This window comes from Drosophila eugracilis, unplaced genomic scaffold, assembly GCF_018153835.1.
Source record: "Drosophila eugracilis isolate 14026-0451.02 unplaced genomic scaffold, ASM1815383v1 contig_575, whole genome shotgun sequence".
Classification (NCBI taxonomy): domain Eukaryota; kingdom Metazoa; phylum Arthropoda; class Insecta; order Diptera; family Drosophilidae; genus Drosophila; species Drosophila eugracilis.
The window spans coordinates 206,149-212,629 of NW_024573454.1; the positions used below are offsets into that span (position 1 = coordinate 206,149).

At 29.3% G+C, this 6,481-nt stretch overlaps 1 protein-coding gene across 1 annotated transcript in view; it reads right to left on the bottom strand.

Moving 5' to 3' along the window:
• The window catches only part of LOC108110964 (zinc finger protein chinmo), a 49,689-nt gene extending 44,638 nt beyond the window's left edge, over positions 1-5,051 (bottom strand). Inside the window, 1 exon segment of the mRNA XM_041819320.1 lies at positions 4,902-5,051. The gene's annotated coding sequence lies outside the window, so the exon portion shown is untranslated.
• Positions 5,052-6,481: the final 1,430 nt, after the last annotated feature.

Here is a 6,481-nt window from a genome sequence, read left to right on the forward strand (position 1 = left end):
ATTTTTGTGCGCGTTTTTTGGAATTATCAGCATTCGGTTCTGGTCTGTGATGTAATAGCCTCTAAATTGACAAAATTTTTATATGCTTTTTGGTCTGCCTTTTGTTTATTTGATTTTTATGAATTTTAGTATTTAAGATTGCATTTTTGGTTTTTTTTAAACTTTAGACGACATCAGCTTTATGATTTAACACTAAAGAAACTTAATATATAGTTTCTAAGAATCTTGATTTTTAATTTTGTGCTTTAAATTCTACTTATTTTTATTTGAAAACTAATATAGTTTTCCAAAAGCTTCAATCTCAAATTTCCAATCAAAATTGCTTTTCATATCAAAACCCACCCAAAAAAAAAACTTTCAAAAAAAGGCAAACTACATTTCTGCTATATGTTTTTTAGTAGGAATTCACAATTTCCTCTAGCTTTATGTTTCATCCAAGTCATATATGCCATTTTTTATGACTCCCCCACACACCCACAATCTTACTCACACACACACATTGAAAAAATGGCAATGAAACTTTACACATTCCAACTGTTCAATGCAGATAAACCAAAGCTCAAAAAAGTGTGCAAAAGAGAGGGGGGACGGCTAGTGTGAGGGAGAGCCAGATAGAAATGCGTTTTCTATTTGTGCAAACTATTGCGGCGGCCATTTATACTCACACACACACACACATACTAATACATCTGTATATATGGAGATAACACCCACACAAAGGAATTGCTTGCATGCAAAAGTTTCATTTTTATTGCATGTATGTATGTGTGTGTGTGCGGTAGAGTGTGTGTGATAGTGTGGCGAAGTAGAGCAAAAGGCAACTGGCAATTAGCAGCTGGGGTATGGCCAGAAAAAACCCCACAAAACTAGCGAAAAACGGTAGAAAAAACACGAATTGAGTTTGCCAAACCCAATAAACATTGCACCTACAGCAGCGGTCAAATTACTAGTTACCCTGACTAAGGTTTATGCACTTCTTAGGAAGAAAACTATAGTCAGATTCCGTTTAATTTTTAAATATTTTTTTTATTTTTTTTAATTTTTACATTAAGTTTAACACATTGGGTATATAATCTTTTACCCTCCACTATAAGTCTCCAAAAAAACTGTGTGTAAGCTCTCCCACTATCTCCTCCTCTCTCATCGCCTAGGCCTATGCTCTCTTTCTTCTTCTTTCTACATGAATAGTCAACATTTCAGTGGCAATGGAAACGCACAAAAAAAAAGAGAGAAAAAAATGTCACTTTGACTGACACTGGCAGGTTTCCGGACTTGCCACGCCCCCCTTCTGACCACTTTAGCCAGTTTATAGCTCTACCTTCTACCAAGAAAACTTGGCTAACTATTTCTTTTGATAAGCCTAATTAGCAGTTCATAAAAGCGATTATTTCATATACGAATTTTTATGGTCAAGTCTCGTGTAGGTTTCGTTTTTTTTCCTTAAGTTTTTTTTCAAAGTTTTTTTTTTTTAAACCCTTGAAATGGCAGTGCGTGTCTGGGCTTTAATGGTTTATAAAACTTAAAAAAAAATATACGTTTATAGGTAGTAAAGTAAGTTGATATTGGAGGTATTTGCATAGATATGAGGGACTACTGAATGGAGGGACTACTGTAAGGCTGTAGTTTGTAGTTCTGAAAGATTTTGGATCACAAAATGAACTATTTTTTCGTCTTAACTACAATTTTTTAAAGCAATTTATTAATTTTCTAACTTTAACTTCTTTTACAATTACTTTTATGATGTTTTTAATCAATAGTTTAGTTAATTTTAATCATAACACAACTCCGTATGATCATAGATTGATCAAATATCTAAAACTGTCTTACATTTTTTAAGATTTTGTATGATAACATCGTGAGTATTCTTCATATCACCTTATATTAAGCAAATATCTTTATTTTTTAATGATAATATGATAAATATTATTAAGGTATACATACATAGTTGATAGAAAATTAAAAACCAACTGTTCTATACCACTTTCTAACTCTCAAAAGTCAAACTATAACAATTCTTAGTAAGTTATCTTGCATTTCTAATTCTACAAACCATAAACTGCATTTTGACCATCTCACAATTGACCAACTTTTGGTCTTTTTAGGCACCCCTAACCCCCAATAACAATCAGATGGACTGACATTGCAACGCTGTTGCTCTGTTTCGCCTTCTTGGTAATCGGTGGCATTAAAATTCAAGCAACTGCAGTGGCAAGTCATAAAATTTCAACAATTTGAGAAACAGAAAACCGAAATGCGTTCGCCTTTGTGGAAAACTCAAGGGGGCCGGGGCGGCAGCGGGGTTAAGAGCAGCATATCATAGACACTTTGCGCAAGTGCCGACAACAACAGCAAATAAAAAAAAGTAGAAAAAAAGGAGGGAAAATAATGAAGTCGGTTGCATTGCGTCAGTTACAACACAGCTAAAAAAAACCAAGAAGCAGAGGGAGAAGCCGCGCAGTCTGCCCCAAAGACAAGTTATTCTTAGAAAAAAAAGAAAAAAAAACTTAACGATTGTGCAAATGCACGTGAGAAGGCAGAGGAAAAGTGGAAAGAGCGGGTCGCACAACGTCGCACTTCCGACAGCGGAAAATGCAGCAGACGAAAAACTAAAACAAAAAAGCCAAGGAAAATGATACAGAGATAGAAATGGTTTTTGTTCTTAAATGGGATTATAATTGTTAATATTTTTATTTTAACATTTAATATATTTTGTGATTCTGATTGAAAAGAGAAATCTCAAATAAATTATTTACTTTTTTAATACATTAAAAAATATTTTAAAAATGGGGTGTAACACCAGAAGAATTGCATAAATTTTAATTAAAAAAATATTTAATATTTAAGAGCTTTTTATTATACAAGAAATGGTAAACAAAGTACGTAAAAGATAAAAATAATTATCTTTTTATTAACTTTTGTACTTCTACAATTTTTTGTCGTATATTATGAAAAATAAATATTTTTAATATTTTTAGTGTCTTTAGAGACTAATTAAATTCTTTAAAAATATCTTATATCATTTTTATTATATTTCTTTTAATAGCATCACTTTAGATATTAGTAAGAGGACTTTTTGATTTGTTCTTTGGAAGAAAATTGCAAACTAACTAAATAATTCAAATTACTAATTCAAAAAACCCACTAAATTTACTTTCTGTGTAAAAGCTTAAAACAAAAAAACTAGAAAAAAACACTGTTGTGCATTTAATTAAATGCGGAAGACCCCCAGCAACAACAAAACAACAACAACAACAACGACAAAAACTACAATTTCAAGCGCACGCAATGCCAGACCAACCCCAACCAGAGCAAGCGAGATGGAGCCAATGCTAGAGTGAGACAGAATGAGCGGTATTAAAAAAAAAGTACACAACGCACAAAATTTGGAACACGCTGCGTTTGCTAAGTAGGTCAAAGTGGCAGCGGAGCCGACAGCGCAGTCACTAGCAGCAGCAGCAGAAAAAAAAACATTGCGTGTCAACTGCGACGCATTTTGTTTTTTTTTTTGTTTTTGTTTTTTTGTGCAGCGTCAAGAAGCAGAAGTAATATATTTTTAATTTATGCACCACCCCAAAAAAAAAACACACACACAGTATCTACACCCCTTTTTTTCAAAGCGTATGAGTGTGCGAGTGTGTGTGTGTGTGTGTGTAGATACACATGAAGTAAGCAACTTTTGCTTTTTTTTAAAGATATTAATATGCAACGCCAAGTTTTGAGTGTCATAAATCATACGCAAAGTGCGTAGACAATTTTTTTCTCTTGACCAAAAAATGTTTGCCTGCTTCTTCTTCTTCTTTTTTGCATAAATTATATTTGTAATTAGAGGCGGAGTTGAGCCGTAATTGTTTGCAAATGTTTGTGGACACTTTCTAAAACAACATTTTTCATTTTTACGCACTTTTTCGTGCGTGGGGAAACTTTTTGTGGGGCAGAAAGTTGTCTTAACAAGTGGCACATAACAAATTTGCAACATCATTTGGTTGCATGTGATTTAAATTTTTAATATTTTAAGTTAATTAAACAGATATTTTTAAAGGTATTTTTTTAAATATTTTTCTTTTTATTTTTAATTAATTTGTTTTTTTTTTGTCATTTCTTTCTATTTTTTTCAGTTTTAAGTTGTGAAAAATTTTATAAAATATTGTTTATATATTTTTATATTTCAATTTAAATATTTAAATTAATTTGGCAGATTTTTCGATACATATATTATTTTGCTATCATTTTTATTTAATTATTTCTACAGCCAAAAAGTTGTAATTTTCAATTATATTTTAAAATTTATCATTTTGTGTTTTGGTAAATTAGAAATAAAGTTATTTTTATATATTTCTGAATTTTATTTAATAATTTAATATTTAATACAAATTATTGCAGTTAATTAAGCTGCTTTTTCAAGTTAAATATTTAATTTCTGTTTATTTTTTTTATTAATTTCTTTCTTCGCTTAATGAGAAGTATTTTTCATTTCTTTTTGTAATTTCATTATTTTTAATAGTAAACATATTGTAATAAATATATTTTAAAATATTTTGGTTAATGTAAAATATTGCATTTAATTAAGTCGATTTTTCTAGGTATTTATATTATTTTTTTATATTCTTAAAAAATTTTGCTCTTTGATTAAACATTTTTTAAAGTCATAATTTTTGGTTGAGAAAAATGATAAATAAAATGTTATTTATATATATAAATATTTAAATATTTATATTTAAATATTTTATATTTAATTTATGATATTGCAGTTACCTTAGCAGTTTTTTTTTAAAGTTAAATATATGCAGTATTTATATTTTAAATTTATTTATAAGTTTTTAACATATTAAAACACAACCCCTTTTTCCATTTCATAAATTTTCCTTTTTAATGATGACAAAAATGAATATTAAAAAACTCACCTTAATATTCAATTGCAAATTTTCGCATTAATCCAAATCCAGAATCCTCCGATGTAAAATGTTTTCACAAATGGTAATTTTGAATTTATAAGTTTAATAATTTTTTAAGTTTTTTACACTGCACTTTTTTTTTGGTCTTTTTTTGGGCCAAAAGTTTAAGTTCTGTTTTAATTTTCAGTTTTGTTGCTAATTTAATTTAAGTATATACTCGATTTGTTTTTATCAAAAAATTGTTTACCAAATATTCTTCGATATAATTTGTAAGCATAGATATATGTATAGGTATATATATATATTTTTATAAATATTACGATTGGTATTTTTTTAGATTTTATTTTTAGATATTTTAGCGTTTTGCTTTTTTCTATCGAAACGAAATTTTTATGCAAACTAACACACACGTTTTATCTGCTGTTGGCTGTTGCTTTTACTGTAGTGATCACTGTAGTAGTTGCTATGGCTGATGTTGTTGTTGCTGTTGCTGTTGTTGTTCTTGTGTTGCTGTGTTTAGTATTGCGTATGTCCGAACCAATAATTTTGAAGAGTTTACCAATTTGGTGGCTTAAATTTTTGCGGTTTTTTGCGTTTGTTCTAAAAAGATTTCCCTCGGCTTTTCTTGATTTCCCTTTCTGACGGTTTTGGTTTTCCCTTTTTCTTCTTTGTTGATTAAAAATTTACATTGATTTTTTATTTAGATTTTCCTCTTAGTTGCAAAACATTTTCACGTGTGGACGTTATTTTAAGATAATTTAAAATTTGAATTTTATTTTATTTTTTAGCTTCTCTTTGCCAAAAATCGTTTTTATATATTTTTTTAGATTTGAATTTGATTTAAGACCAAAAGTTATGTTGCCAATTTTTGAATTTTGCGTTGTTTTTCGAAAATGTTTTTTGGTTTCAGTTCATTTTTATGAAATTTATTTTATTTAAGCTTTTTTTTTTAGATGTTTAAATGTTCAAAATTTGTAACATTTTGTGGGTTTTGTGGTCGTTGAAGGTTTTTCTTGATGTTGCTAAAATTGTTGGTGTTGTGAGACATTTTCACAGTGACATTTGGCTGCAAGTATAAAAGCGTTGGGAAAATGGTTATTAGAAAAAGTTTTAGGGAATTTGGAAGAGGAAAAAGTCAAAATCAACTTTCAAATCAAATGTATTCAGTTTTAGTTTTACTTAATAAACTTCTATATCAAACTTTTTCTGAATAAATTTGATTTGTTTTGTAATTTTTTTTTCTTGAATTTTTCAAGTGTTTGCTGACACATTTTCCTTATCAGCTGCACTCGTTAAGAGAATGGGATATATCGTTTTATTATCGCCGAAAATATTTCATTATTCTCGCTTTCCGACTCGAATTCCCAATTGGCTTCTGGCAAATGTCTTTTATTCCACAGGCTACCCAAAAACACTTAATTTTTGAAATTGGGGAATCGGATATATATTTGAGGGGGTGGGGGGACATAAAACTTAATGCCCGATATCGGAGTTTAGGTTGTTAATGTTTAATATTTGTGATTCTTGCAGTTTTTGTTTGGAAGTTGAGAGGGAAAATAATTTTTTACGATGACAATTTTTATTTCTTA